Here is a 14859-nt window from a genome sequence, read left to right as displayed (position 1 = left end):
AAAAAATGTAAATTAAGGGGCACCTGGCTGGCTCAGTTGGAAAGCATCTGACTCTTGATCTTGGGGTCATGAGTTTGATCCCCATGTTGGGTGTAGAGATTACATAAATAAATGTTTTAAAAACTTTAAAAAAATAAATAAATAAAATTTAAAAATGTAAATAAGGAGTGAAAAGGACACCGGGGCCAACCTAATTACCTGGAATAGGTGGTTGCCTAGTGGTAGGAGTTAAGGATCTCTAAGAAGAACCTGAGAGATGAGCTCCTTCAGCATCTACTCTAGCTTTCTTCTGGAAAAACTTCCTTTGTATTACAGAGGCTGGTGAACAAAAAACTGCTTTTTTCCATGCTTCCTTGTAACTAGGGTCCGGGTACGATGTAGGTTCCATCGTCAGATTCCCTTTCAGAATGCAAATCAAGACTGAGTGACACAAGAGAGAGGCTGGACATGAGGCATCATTCTGCTGCTGCAGATGGAGTGTTAACTCCCTAGTTTAGCAGAAGTGGCTTCCTGACCACCACTTCTCCATTTGACAGGCAGCGTCCAGATCAAGGCAAGCACAGCAGTCCTTTGATGGCTCAGTTGTGGTGTGGCTTTGGGATTCATTTCTGGAAGCTCACCAGCCTAGAGTCTGTTTCTTCAGCCCGCAGACCGGTTCTGTAGAACACTGAATACCCTGTCATTAATACATTTCAGCTTAAGCTAGCTAGAGTGGGGTCTGTTCTCTGCAACTGAACACTAACTGATACAAGCTGCCGCTCTCAGAGTATCTTTTTCACTAGCCGAATGGTTCTTAAATGGGGATGATTGTGTCCCCTGCCTAGAGGATACTTGGCAGTGTTTGGAGACATTTTGGTTATAACAACTTTTGAAAGGCGAGGATACTATTGGCATCTAGTGGGGAGAGGCGAGAGATGCTGCTAAACATCTAGCAATCCACAGCGCAGCCCCCCCCCCACACACACACACACACAACAAAGAACTATCTAGTCCAAATTGTCAATAATACTGAGATTGAGAAACCCTTATCTAGCCCACAGTCCCATTTGAAAATTTATCATTAAAAAAGGCAACATTTGCAATATTTTCATTTAAAAAGTCCCTCTTTCACAATGCAAATAGCCCTCAAAAAATTACAGGTAAATTTTTGCTCCCACACAATATAGTACTAAAAACCATATTCTCTTTGTTCTATGATTTACATGATTTTCACAGTTTAATATTTCTGAAAGCATGTTATCCCCTATAATTAAGGTATGCTTTTAATGTGGTGATACTTTTTCTTGCTGTCTTTTCTTTTTTAGTAAAATAGCTGTTATTAAATCTATGGTATATGTAAGAACTTTACATGTCATGTCTATTGACAAAGCCAAGTTTGAAACATATACTCTTCAAGTACTCAGAAAACCTATAGTTAGGGTCAGGGAAAGGAAAGGGGCGTGAAAAGAATAGTAAACAAAGAGGAAATAAAGAAGAGAATGGAGTAAAAGAAAGAAGAAAATTAACTCCATCTAAAAAATGTAAACAGGGAGTGAGGAGGACATGTAGGTTGACTGCAATTACCTAGAATAGGTGGTTGCCTAGGGGAGTCTGTCTAGGTCCTGAAATCAAGGAACTGGGGTAATTTAAACAAGTACTTTCTTGAGGGCGAGTTTGCCAAATTGCACATGGAGGAGAATCACTGACAGTGGGCAAAGGGCACTATTTTCAACTCTGGCTGCACAATAGAATCACTGCAGTGTTTTTCATTGTTCTGGGTGTGAGGCCCAGCCATCGGTATTTTTTCAATGCTGTTTGCAACCAGAGCCAAGAACCACTAATTGAGAGCATCTTGAAAAATTTGGAACCCTCAAGATGGACAAAAGGGAGGAAAGTGGGTGCCACTGTAGGAAGAGAAAAGCGAAAAATGATGGCACATAACCAGACAGACTGCAGAACCTTACCTTTCTGCCCAGGAGCAGACCTGGTTACTATCACCAGGCAATTTGCTAATACTCCAGGCTTTTGGCTCTTGAGTAACTTTCATGAGTTCTCTGGGCCCCCCCACAAAATACTACAACTGGAGAATTTAACTTATAATGGATCCTGACAAGAAAAGGAAGATGCTTTTATCTACTCCAAATTTAGCACATATTCAGAAGCAAGATGTATCTTATAAATACATTTTCTTTACCTTGTAAACATTTCACTCCCCTACAAAGTCTGGCTCCTGCCTTGAATGAAGAGGTGCTCAATAAAGATGGGCTAAAGTGAATTAAATCCTCTCCCAGTAAAGATGGACTAAAGTGAATTAAAGTGCTACTGACATAAAATGCATGGCAAAGAAATAAAAGCTCCTTTTAAAAAGAAGAGCAGGGGCACCTGGGTGGCTCAGTTGGCTAAGCGTCTGACTTCAGTTCAGGTCATGATCTCACTGTCCATGAGTTTGAGGCCCACGTTGGGCTCTGTGCTGACAGCTCAGACCCTGGAGCCTGCTTTGGATTCTGTGTCTCCCTCTCTCTCTGCCCCTCCCCCGCTCATGCTCTGTCTCTTGAGGGTGAAGAAAGGTTAAAAAAAATTTTTTTTTAAAGGACAGCAAAAATTCAAGAGCAAACAATAAGGGGAGACAAAGGAACTAGCCTGTTTTAACTAGTTCCTTCCTCCACCAGTGGGAAGAAATCTACACTGGTCCAAATAAATGTTGCCTCAGAAATTTGCTGCCACTGCCAGCCCAACATCCCTACTATTTCTTTGCTAACTTTTTAAAGTCAAAACTGACACAATCAATTCTACTGTTTCCCCAATTGCCTCAAGACCCAGAGGACAGACTTCTAAAGCCAGACGTTGGATAAGATCCTGAATTCATACTGTTACACGCAAAGTGGGTGTTTAGGTGACATGCCATGATACTGCAGAGGGGTTCGTTTCAAGCCGTAGAGTCTGAAACTTTCATCTATCTTTTCAGAAACAATCGCTTGCATCATTCCAGCAGAGTCCGTTTTTCCTTGCTTTACATTTATTTATTCAGAGACTTCTAAATATATGCTGGTCTGTTGAAACAGCCTCTGGGCCCAAGTACAATAAAAACATTAATTAAAACACATGGTTAGAAATACCCAGCAGTGAGCCTGGAACAGCATCAAATGAGCTTTGCCATTTAAGTGTCAGTCAAAGAAGATAAAGCCACCTCTGGGTGACCTGTACCATGTGCCCCCTGGATTTTCTGTGGATTCCTGACCAGCTGATGCTGAGGTGGGTGCTGTCTGTCAATAGATGGCCACATCCAATTATCGCATTTCTCTACTGACCCCTGATTTGGCATGGTCTCTACCTGCCTCTCCTTTCATTCTGCAATGAGCTAATGAGAAATTCACAGAATTCCCGAATTTGGCAGAGATCTGGGCATGGGAACCTTACATAACTCTTGGGCTTTGGCAGGGCAGGACCCAAAGGGCTGAGTGCCCTCTGCTGAAATGTGCCCTGCACTTTGTGGGCAGTATAACTCTCTCCCTGAGACAGTCCACTGGTTGGTTCTGACTGTGAGCACTTCTGAATACAGAAGCGGCAGCCAAATTAACACAGAATACACAATTTAAGAGTCAAAGGGAATACCATAGGGGATAGCATGGATTTCAGAGAGTCTATACTATCAAATTTGGGGAGGACCCACTTACAAAATAAGTAATAAACCTTCACTCCTATGTCACACTCCTGTGTGACAGAAAATTCCCTAAATTCCAAATTTGTTTACACAGCTAATTAGGCATGAAAATTTTGAATCTAGAACAGGCTTGTTAAGAAGATCTTGTTATATGCAGACATGTTCTGTCAAAGGTGCTACCCAGTGAGGGATGCCATCAATGGGTAGTATGACTTTATAAAAAGGTTCTACTCTTTCCTTAAAGGTTTGCAAGTAAAATAAAAGCAAAAGATCTTGGCTTCCTTCTTTTATGTATGATTTTCTCACAAATCTCCCATGTTAGAAAAATAAGAAAATAAATTTGAAAGAAAACAATAGCAGATCAATGCTAGGTAGGAATAGTATTTCATAAGTGGTGAGAACATATTTGTTGTTCCACTGGATCCTGTATTATTCATTTCTCTCTTTTTTTCTTTAGTGACAAATGTGCCCATATCTTATTACAAAGAGGTTACCACCAAAGAAGATAAAAATGCTTTTTATCATGCATCTGGACCAAATTATATCTCTGGAACCCCTTTTCAATTAGCCATGGTGTTTTTCACAATTTTGGGATTTCGTCATGTGCTGCCTGCTACTACATTCTGAAATGCCAGGCTGGTACCTAAGAGGAAAAATAACATTTTCCTTCACTTTTAACCCACATTCTGACTTCTCATGCTGAATTCAATCCCTAGTTAATTAGTTCAAGAGCAAGCAACTTTAACCAAGATTTGGTATTACTTTCCTGTTTCTGAGAGCTGGGCTTTCCCCGAATGTAACTCTCTTGTTACCCTTTGCATTTTAAATAAGCCATTTTGGAGCAAGGCTCTTGTTTTTTCTTTAATATATGCGCCCCTCGGGGCTGCACTGAAGCTTGTGATGGCTCTCTGCCGGCAGGCAGTCGGGGCAACAGAATGTCGGCAAGATCCAGCTTTGTCCAGCAGTTGGCATCCATTGTGCAGCCCCAGCTGAATAGGAAGATTGCAAGTTAATTTCCTCACAAATGCCAGGTCCCTGGTATTCTAGCATAGAGTCCTAAATCTTGCTTAGGTTCCTCCATTTTGTTTGTTTTAAACATGCACTAACATTTCCTTTATTATTAGTTCCTGGAGTAATAAAGTATTCCACAGAAGTCAATTTTTCAGATAGCTGAAGACTTACCAGTGTAAAAGTTTGGTAGAAACTCTAAGATGTTAAGTAGTTCTCTTGGGTCTCAAACAAGTTATGCTAAATGTATTGGACTTTGTCTTGATGATTTAGGGTCATCTTTAAACTCAGTAATAAAACAATGACAGATGCATAGGATTATTTGCCCCTACATTCAGCAGGCCACTATACTTTCTTGGTTACTTTCACAAATGTTTCTATTTTTTTTTTTTTTTAATTTTTTTCAACGTTTTTTATTTATTTTTGGGACAGAGAGAGACAGACAGAGCATGAACGGGGGAGGGGCAGAGAGAGGGAGACACAGAATCGGAAACAGGCTCCAGGCTCTGAGCCATCAGCCCAGAGCCCGACGCGGGGCTCGAACTCACGGACCGCGAGATCGTGACCTGGCTGAAGTCGGACGCTTAACCGACTGCGCCACCCAGGCGCCCCACAAATGTTTCTATTTTTATTTCTACATCTTTCCATATATGAAAATTCAGGATTCACTTTGCACTGGTGTTCACATGTCAGCCCCAAGAAGCAAACTTTGGGTTTATTGCTTCCAGCACGCAGATGACTGGGAAGCCAAACAAGTTTGTTGAAACAACATCTATGTTAAAGGTCAATTAGTTCTGGATGGTATTCTGAGCCACGGCCCTCTCATAAATACATAAGCATCAGTATATGAATGTGCAGCATCTATTATAGTTGCTCAAAGTCCTTTGAGCTCTTCCTCAGCTCTTCATTTGCATCTCACAGCAGAGAGATTACTTGCCCTCAGGTATTGCAGTGTCAAGCTAGTGTAGCAGTCAGCAACCAATTTGTTCACTCTCAGAGTTCTTTTTTTCTTCCTATTTTTGTCCTCCCTTTGTCCCTCTGATTCCTGCTTTGAGCTATTTCAGTAAGTATTCAATTATCCAGCATAAGGAAAGAAATCATAAAGGAAAGAGCAAAACATCTTACACCATACAAATCGAACTCTGATTTGGGCAAGGGGGTGGCGGAGGAGAGGGGCAGGAGTTAAGGGCTGGTGGGAGAAAAATGAAAGTACATTGAAAGAAAAGATTTTACTTTTTAAATTTGCCTCTCATCTAAATGGAAGCATGAAGGTTGGTCATACTCACAAAGGCACCTGCCTCTCATATGTGGCCATCTCCCCCATTTATAAAATCTCAAACTTTTTGATTAAATTGTCAATGTCTGTTTGAAATGCCTGTCCAAGATGACCTACACAAAGTTGACTTTGAATGTAAAAAGCATCCACATCAAAAAAAAAAAAAAAAAAAAGGTAAATGCTATTATTCAACACCACACACTGTGATGCTGGCACTGGTTGGGGATAGGGTGACCAACTCATCCTGGTTTGCCAAAGACCAATCTAGTTTTGAAATCCAATTTCCCATTCCTAGAGAACCTTCTCGGTGGTAGGCAAATTGGGACATTTGGTCACCCTAGTGAGGGATGATCCATTAAAAGTCTCTCATGTTTTCCCCCAGGTGGTCAGTTTTACCTTTAGAACAAAATTTTTAATTTTTATATCTAGCATTTCCAACAATTCAAAGACTCCTTCTCCTTTTCTCCTTCCACCTAGTCAGGATAATTCTTTCTTAGTAACATCTTTACCATCAATGTCTTTTCTTACCACCGCCAACTTGGAAATTATCCCCTGATCTCAGGCTATTGCAAAACTTCCATGAAGTCTCCCCATCTTTACTCCAGTGTACATGCCCTGCTCAGATGATTTTTTTCAAAGCTCTGTTTTTCACAAGGTTCATTTGAAGTTCAACCTCCCCCATGAAGTCTGATATCTTCCCTGGCAGGACAATAAGCATGACCAGGGTGGGAGAAAGGAATATCAGAAGTGTCAGCTGCTCAGCACTGGTTGGGGTGCTATGGGCCCAATTTAGGCTATCATCACCCAGAAGCAGCTAAGGAACATAATTAAGCCAGGCTGCCGTGGGAAGAGATAGGCAAAGCAAAGAGGTCAGTAATCCAGAAAAGGTGGTCTGCATCATTCACCAAGCCAAGGAAACTTAGCCACAGACACAAAACCCCAGTGTCCATGTGGATATCCAAGAGCCAGGGTGTGCTTCTAGCACACTAGAAGCAAGAGGGTCATGCCCAGCACATCCCTGGAACAGACTTTGCCCCACAGTCAGTTCAAGGCAGGACAGGTTACATGAGAAATGAAAGGAAATTTTGGTACCAGGAGCTGCCTGTCTCATCCTTTCTGCAGTTATTGGGTTCTAATTTGGAAAGCAGCTAATATTTTAATGTATGCATTCTTTAAATGCAAAGACTACATCTTATAATTCTCTGCATTCCCCACATCTAGCACACTATGTAGTCAGTAAACACTTGATTTAAATAATAATAAAATGCACCCCCATGTTCTAAAGGCCACGTGCATAGGAAACATGAGAAGGTTATGGAGACTCCACTTCTTTTCAGGAAGTCTGGAAGTCATCTGCCTGGTTGGAGTTTAAGATGCACTAATCAGCAAGTACAGACTGGACACAAATCCTCCCTTTTCTCTTTTTAAAGCTTCAGAGCAAAGCATCAACTCTCCTACTTCCTTTTTTATCTTAGTTTAAACCCTAAGTACTACTACTACTACTAATAATAATTAATAAAACTTTCACCAAGACTACAAACCAACACCCTAACCCAAAATAGCCTCATTTTTTCATACTATAGTGTTTATTAGTACTTGCAATTCAACCAGAGGGAATGAAAAGTTGGTCTAGTTCAGTTTCTCAACTTGAAAGTTTTCAGCATACATGCTAAATCATTTCTTGAGCAAATGTTGTGGTGTTCATGCTGAGAACCCCTTTAAAATAGTCAAGTCTTTTTAAGACTTTGCTGAGAATATATTTTTCATCCAAAAGCATTTAGCTAAAAAAGATCCAAGTTAAGATAAAGGTCTATTGTGTTAGCTTTATAAATGTAATCACTTTCTTTATTCACCAATTTATGAACTCTCTTGAATAAAGAGAAAAAAGAAGTGATAGGTAAGATTTATAAATTATGTACTAATGGAAATGCCTCAAGTGAAAGCCTTGTTTTAAGTGCCAGAGTAAATACCTGCAACTGTAAAAGAGAACTAATACCATATTTTGTATTCTATCAAAAAAAAAAAAAATGTCAGGTGTAATTTTGGACAGTTGCTGGAGAAAATAAAAAAGGAAGACTTCAAAATGAATCTCTAATAGGAATATGCATGACATACGTAATTTTGGAAATATTATTCACCTAAAGAAAGTAACTGCCCTAAACTTCCTAAATCATCTAAGCCATGATTTCTCAATCTTAGCATCATTGACATTTTGGACAACAATTCCAAATTTTCCAATTGGAAAAGCAAAGGTCAGAGAGTTGAAAAGACTTGAGTTAAATCCAAGTGGCACTAGTCTTAGATATATGACTTTGGTTTCATTTACTCTGTTGTACTCATTTAGAATGGGTATAATAATTCTACCTCAAAGGACAATTAACATAATTATGTAAGATAAAGTATATATAGTAAGAAAAACAAATCAGATCTCTTGAACTCCCTCTCCAAGAGAAATGAAATTCTAACCACAAGTGCAGTATCTACCCAAAATAACTTTTCTCTTTCAAATAGGAAAGAAAAATATCTCAAATTAGTGCAGACCTAAAACAAAGCATCAGCAACATCCTGCACCAACAACAATTATGCAAAAAAAAATGGAGGGGTTAAATTCCAAAATATATAAAGAACTTATACAACTCAACACTCAAAAAAAAAATCCCATTAAAAATGGGCAGAAGACATGATCAGACATTTCTCCAAAGAAGACATACAAATGGTCAACAGACACATGAAAAGATGTTCAACGTCATTCATCATCAGGGAAATGCAAATCAAAACCACAATGAGATATCACCTCACACCTGTCAGAATGGCTAAAATCAAAAAACACAGAAACAATAAGTGTTGGCAAAGAAGTAAAAGAAAAGGAACATTCGTGCACTCTGGGTGGGAATGAAAACTGGTGCAACCATTATGGAAAACAGTATGGAAGTTCCTCAAAAAATTAGAAATAGAATGACCATATGATTCAGTAACCCCACCACTGAGTATTCACCCAAAGAATAGGAAAAAAATGATTTGAAAAAATACATGCACCCCCATGTTTATTGCAACATTATTTACAATAGCCAAAATACAGAAGCAACTCAAGTGTCCACCGATAGATGAATGGATAAAGAAAGATTATATCTATATCTATATCTATATCTATATATACACACACTCACATATACACAATGGAATATTAGTCATAAAAAAATAAAATCTTGCCATTTGCAACATGGATGGGTCTAGAGGGTATAATGCTAAGTGAAATAGGTCAACTAGAGAAAGACAAATATAATATAATCTCGCCCATATTTAAGAAACAAAACAAATGAACAAAGGCAAAAAAAAAAAAAAACCAGATTCTTAACTATAGAGAGCTGTAGAGATGGTCCAGAGGGGAGGTGGAGGGGGGGATGGGTGAAATAGGTGAACGGATTAAAAGTACACTTCTCTTGATGAGCACTGAGTAATGTATAGAATTGTTGAATCACTATATTAAAAATGATCAACCCCCTCCCCCCAAAATTAATGAATACAAAAAAGACAGAAATTTGAGAATAAGTGGATACAATATTAATAGAATACAATCAATACAAAATCAGTTAGTAAATTTGATAATCTTTTATGGAAACTTTAAGGTAGGAAAAAAAATAATATCTAAATAAAACATAATGTCTTATCTCTTCTATACAGTATTTAAAGTTTCTTCAGTTGTAGAATTTATTAATTTTTTTTAATTTTAGTTAACATACAGTGCAATCAATATTGGTTGCAGGAGTAGAATTTATCACTTACATACAATACCCAGTGCTCATCACAAGTGCCCTCTTTAGTTAATAATGTTTTTTAAAACAGCTCTATATATCTGTGTTAATACTGTTTTTTAAAAAAGAAGATTGAGGGGCGCCTGGGTGGCTCAGTCAGTTAAGCGGCCTACTTCAGCTCAGGTCATGATCTCGCAGTCCATGAGTTCGAGCCCCATGTCAAGCTCTGTGCTGACAGCTCAGAGCCTGGAGCCTGTTTCGGATTCTGTGTCTCCCTCTCTCTGACCCTCCCCCGTTCATGCTCTGTCTCTCTCTGTCTCAAAAATAAATAAACGTTAAAAATAAATTTTTTTAAAAAGAAGATTGATTAATCTAAATACATTTAGTTAAAGTTATCGTCCAGCTTTGTTTTCAAAAGCTTCCAAACTGAAGCTTACTTCTGGGGTCATAGGTATATTCTATTTCTTAAGGGGTTGGTTATACAGGCACATACATATGTCATAACTCATCAATTGTTCATTTAAGATCTTGCATTTCACTATATGTGAAAAATATTATATAGATACACCTATACACATTTACAAGTGTATATAAATGTTTCTGTATATATTTGTGTATGAATTTGTGTGACTGTGCATGTGTGTATAAAACTTTTTTTTTAATTTTAATATAGCTGTAAATTTATGTGATCCAGGTCTTTTTCCTCTCCTTCAAACAAGTCTGTTTTTTTTAAACAAATTTTAATTGTCAATAAATTAATACACTGGAATAATGAATACATTGGAAAGAAAGAAGGAGAGAAAGAGAGAGAGGAAAGGGAAAGGAAGGGAAGGGAAAGGAAAAGGAAAGGGGAAAGGAAAGGAGAAAGAAAGAAAGAAAGAAAGAAAGAAAGAAAGAAAGAAAGAAAGAAAGAACAAACGAGCAAGCTGGTCCACAGAAACCATGTAAATAAAAATGAAGAATAATAGCCAAGAATTACCAGATATTTGAAGAAAAGTTCTAACTTTAAAAAAAGACAAATTCTGGAAAAAAAAAATTCAGCATCAAACTACATGAGGTTAAAATAAAACCATTTCCAGACAAAGTCTCATGCAAACTCTTAAGCACCCTTTCTCTGGAAGCTCCTGAGAAATGTGCTCCGCTAAAATGATGCAACAAACCAAGAAAAAGGAAGATTCAACACAGTAGAGAAACAATTTCTTGAGAAGGAATTCACAAGATGGTGTCAAAACAAATCCTAGTAACCAGATGTGTAACAGGCTTAAAAAGCAACCAGTCCTGGCTGAAAAAAGAACATGAAAGATGGTTGGATGGATTTCTCTAGGAAACAAATAAAATGGAACTTACAGATTATATTACAGATTTCATCATGTGGAACGCTGTATTGAGAGCCACTTCACAAGAATCAACCATGGATTCAAAAAATATAAAAACTGAGCAAATGAAAATATAAAACAAAAATTAACTCCAAGAAAACTTAGAAATTGTATAAGAAATGCAATTATAGTATAAACTACATATATACACACTATATATACATACATATATACTATGTTTTAGTATGTTTAAACTTATATAGCATGTATATGCTATATAGTATATGTAATATAGTTTATAGTATAATCTACATATAATATAAAATATATACATGTATTTGACTAAATAATATAGTATATACAGTATAAACTATATATATAGTATATACAGTATAACTATGTGATTATATATGTAGTATAAATTATGTGTGATATATATACCAATTATATACATGTATAACTACATAACAGTTATAATAAATCCCTGAATATTGATTCAACCAAAAATTGTGATTCTACTACTTTGGAAGGAATGGGATGGAGATAGGAGCTGTAAGAAAGCCAGAATAAATAATATCTAAATAATGTTAAATCAAACAATAGCAGGGGCACCTGGGTGGTTCAGTTAGTTGTTTCTGACTTCAGTTCAGGTCATGATCTCACGGTTGGTGGGTTTGAGCCCCACATCAGGCTCTGTGCTGACAGCTCAGAGCCTGGAGCCTGCTTCAGATTCTGTGTGTGTCTCTCTCTCTGCCCCTCCCCCACTCGCACTCTGTCTCTCTCTCTCTCAAAAATAAACAAACATTAAAAAAAATGTTTAATCAAACAATAGCAGTATTTGCATAGTATTTTGATATTAGAAGTAAATACTGCATTAAAATGCTGAAGAGTGTGAAATAGTTATTGGAGGGAGGCAGGGGAAGACAGATGGATAAGAAGCAATGAAGGCTGGAGACATTAAGAGAATATTGGACCCTACAACCCAGGAATTGCACTACTAGGTATTTATCCAAGGGATACAGGTGTGCTGTTTCAAAAGGACACACGCACCCCAATGTTTATAGCAGCGCTATCAACAATAGCCAAAGTATGGAAAGAGCCCAAATGTCCATCGATGGATGAGTGGATAAAGAAGATGTGTATATATATATATATACACACACACACACACACACACATATATATACATACATATACACCATGCAAGTATTACTCGGCAATCAAAAAGAATGAAATCTTGCGATTTGCAAGTATGTGGATAGAACCGAAGGGTATTATGCTAAGCAAAATTAGTCAGTCAGAGAAAGAATATCATATGACTTCACTGATATGAAGAATTTAAGAGACAAAACAGATGAACATAAGGGAAGGGAAACAAAAATAATATAAAAACAGGGAGGGGGACAAAACAGAAGAGACTCATAAATATGGAGAACAAACTGAGGGTTATGGGAGGGGTTGTGGGAAGGGGGATGGGCTAAATGGGTAAGGGGCACTAAGGAATCTACTCCTGAAATCATTGTTGCACTATATGCTAACTAATTTGGATGTAAATTTTAAAAAAATTTTTTAAAAGAGAAAATTGGATTTTTCCTAAAGCTTTTAGTATTATTTGACTTTTCAAACTGTGTGCTCATATTATTTTGATGAAAAACATGAAAGTATTAATTTCTTATGAAAAGAAAGAAGGGAGAAAGAAAATAATAAAATTCTTCTTAAAACTGATTTCTATACATGCTATAGTATTAAAAAATTTTATAAAAGCATTATAATAACACAACCATAGTTCTAGATACTGCAACTCCAGAAGAAAACAACTTTGCAGCTTGTAAAAAAACTCATGCTTAGTACTGAAATATTCAATATTCACTGAGTGATGGTTCATAGGAAAGCACCCGGCCTATAAGGTTTTGGTTACAATTCCTCCTCACACCCCATCCCATGTGCTTCATAAGGGTTTGAATCACATGCTCCCAATGGTACTGAGGACCTAAAGTACATTTCCTACTGCTGTGGCAATTCTCACATTCCTGTACGTAGTAAATAGTCCAAAAATTAATTTACAGAAGGGTTTGGACAAATCTACTTAATTGATGGAGATTGGAAGATGGAAATTATTCATAGAGTCACAAGAAGAAAACCTACCATTCATAAAATAACATCACTGTAAGCATTCCCAAGGAAAAGTATGCATGCTTGCTACCAAGTAATCCACAAGGAAAACAAACCCTCTTATTACATAACTCTTATTTTACCTTTCGTAATCTTTGAGTAATTAACGTGGAAAAGATTTGTTTTCTGGGCCACTCCACAGACAAATAGGCCTAAGCATGTGATGGACTTGGAAAGCAATGAATCTTAACAAATTTGCAGTTGAATTATTGAACTGTTAAGACTACTGAGTTACACAGAAAGGATTCAAGTAGATAAATGAGATTTTGTTACCTTTGTTTCTCTGCTAATTTTGTTTGTTGCAGCTGCTTGTTGCCATGAGCACCAAAAGTTATGATACTGCAATTCACACTGAATATGTTTGTTTGGAAAATAAGGTTTTACTTACATAGTTGAGGTTCATCAACCACATGAACTGAGAGTGGGAGGTTTGCACACACACCATAGATTTATTTGCCAAACGACTGATCTTGTTTATTTTTAGATGAAGTACAAAGTGGTGCTTCTTCAGTCTAGAGGATCTCTTCACTGACTCATTTGATAAATATTTGTTGAGTATCTATTATGTACTATGTGCTACTATGTACTATGCACCCTAGGCTCTTTGCTAGGTGCTAAAAATATAACAGTGCAGAACACAGCATTTACAATCTAGTGGGTTAGATAATTCAGCAATTAAATAGGAAATTATAATAGGATGCTTGAAGTGCTTGGAACATACATAATAAAAACACTCAACATATCCTAGAGCACAGGAGTAGGGAGGACTTAGGGAAGTTTCCTAAAGCAAGTGACATTGAAGGATGACAGGAAGTTATCCAAGCAGGATAGAGAGGAGACACAGAGTCTGAGGAAGGCGAGAGGCCAAAGAGAGCAATGAGAAGGCCACTGCAATAATGGAGAGGGAGATGACAGTGACCTGGACTTTGCTGATGGCAGTGGTGTCAGAGCAAAAAAGATGGATCTGAGAGTTATTAAGGAGTTGTAACTGGTAGGATTTCATGACTTATTAGGTGTGAGAGATTAGGAAGAATGAGGAATGAACCCAGCTCCAGGTTTCTTTCTTGGACAATTGGGTGTCTGGTGAGTGTAACTCACAGAGCTAAGGGATCACAGGAGAGGCAGGTTGAGGAGGGAGATCATGAGTTCAGCTCAGAAAATGTTGACTTTGAGGTACATGGCAGACATTCACTTAGAGATTTCTAGTGGGCAGTTAGGAGTACAGGGGCTGAGGAACAGACATAGATTTCGAAATCATTATCTCAGAGCAGACAGTTTAGATTAGATCATTCAGAGAAAGACTAGAGTGGTAACAGTAGGGGCCAAAGGACAGGCCTTGGGACCTACTGACCCTTAGGGAACTAGTGGGAAGGAAAGCAAGAAAGAAGCCTGATGAAGAACAGAAAGGAGAGAATAGTAAAGTATGAGATACCACAGAGAGGTGAATTCAATTCAACAAATATTTATTGAGCACCTACTATGGGCCAAGTATGAGCTGTGAGGCAATGAGGATAGAGCAGGGAAAAACAAACATAGACCTCGTCATTATCATCAAAAAGAGAAAAAGTGGCCATGAGATTTGGGATTGCAGAGAATTGTGTGGCTTCTGCAGCAGCAGTTGCAGTGGAGAGAGGAAGTGAAAAGTGTACATGACCATGAAAACAGTCAAGAATAAAGAGCAGTAACCAGAGGAAA

At 37.8% G+C, this 14859-nt stretch overlaps 1 long non-coding RNA gene across 2 annotated transcripts in view; it reads right to left on the bottom strand.

The window, feature by feature from the left end:
• Nucleotides 1-14859, bottom strand: part of LOC109253222 (uncharacterized) — a 202978-nt gene that overhangs the window by 111144 nt on the left and 76975 nt on the right. Inside the window, exon 3 of one of the 2 annotated variants that reach the window (XR_002074367.2) lies at nucleotides 11024-11109. The exons of the other annotated variant lie outside the window; for it this stretch is intronic. This is a non-coding gene — a long non-coding RNA (uncharacterized LOC109253222). Of the gene's footprint in view, nucleotides 1-11023; nucleotides 11110-14859 lie in introns of those variants that run through there. 2 annotated transcript variants of the gene reach the window in all.

This window comes from Panthera pardus, unplaced genomic scaffold (assembly GCF_024362965.1).
Source record: "Panthera pardus isolate Hobbes unplaced genomic scaffold, ASM2436296v1 HiC_scaffold_25, whole genome shotgun sequence".
In the NCBI taxonomy this organism is placed as follows: domain Eukaryota; kingdom Metazoa; phylum Chordata; class Mammalia; order Carnivora; family Felidae; genus Panthera; species Panthera pardus.
This window is presented reverse-complemented; position numbering and strand designations above follow the sequence as displayed.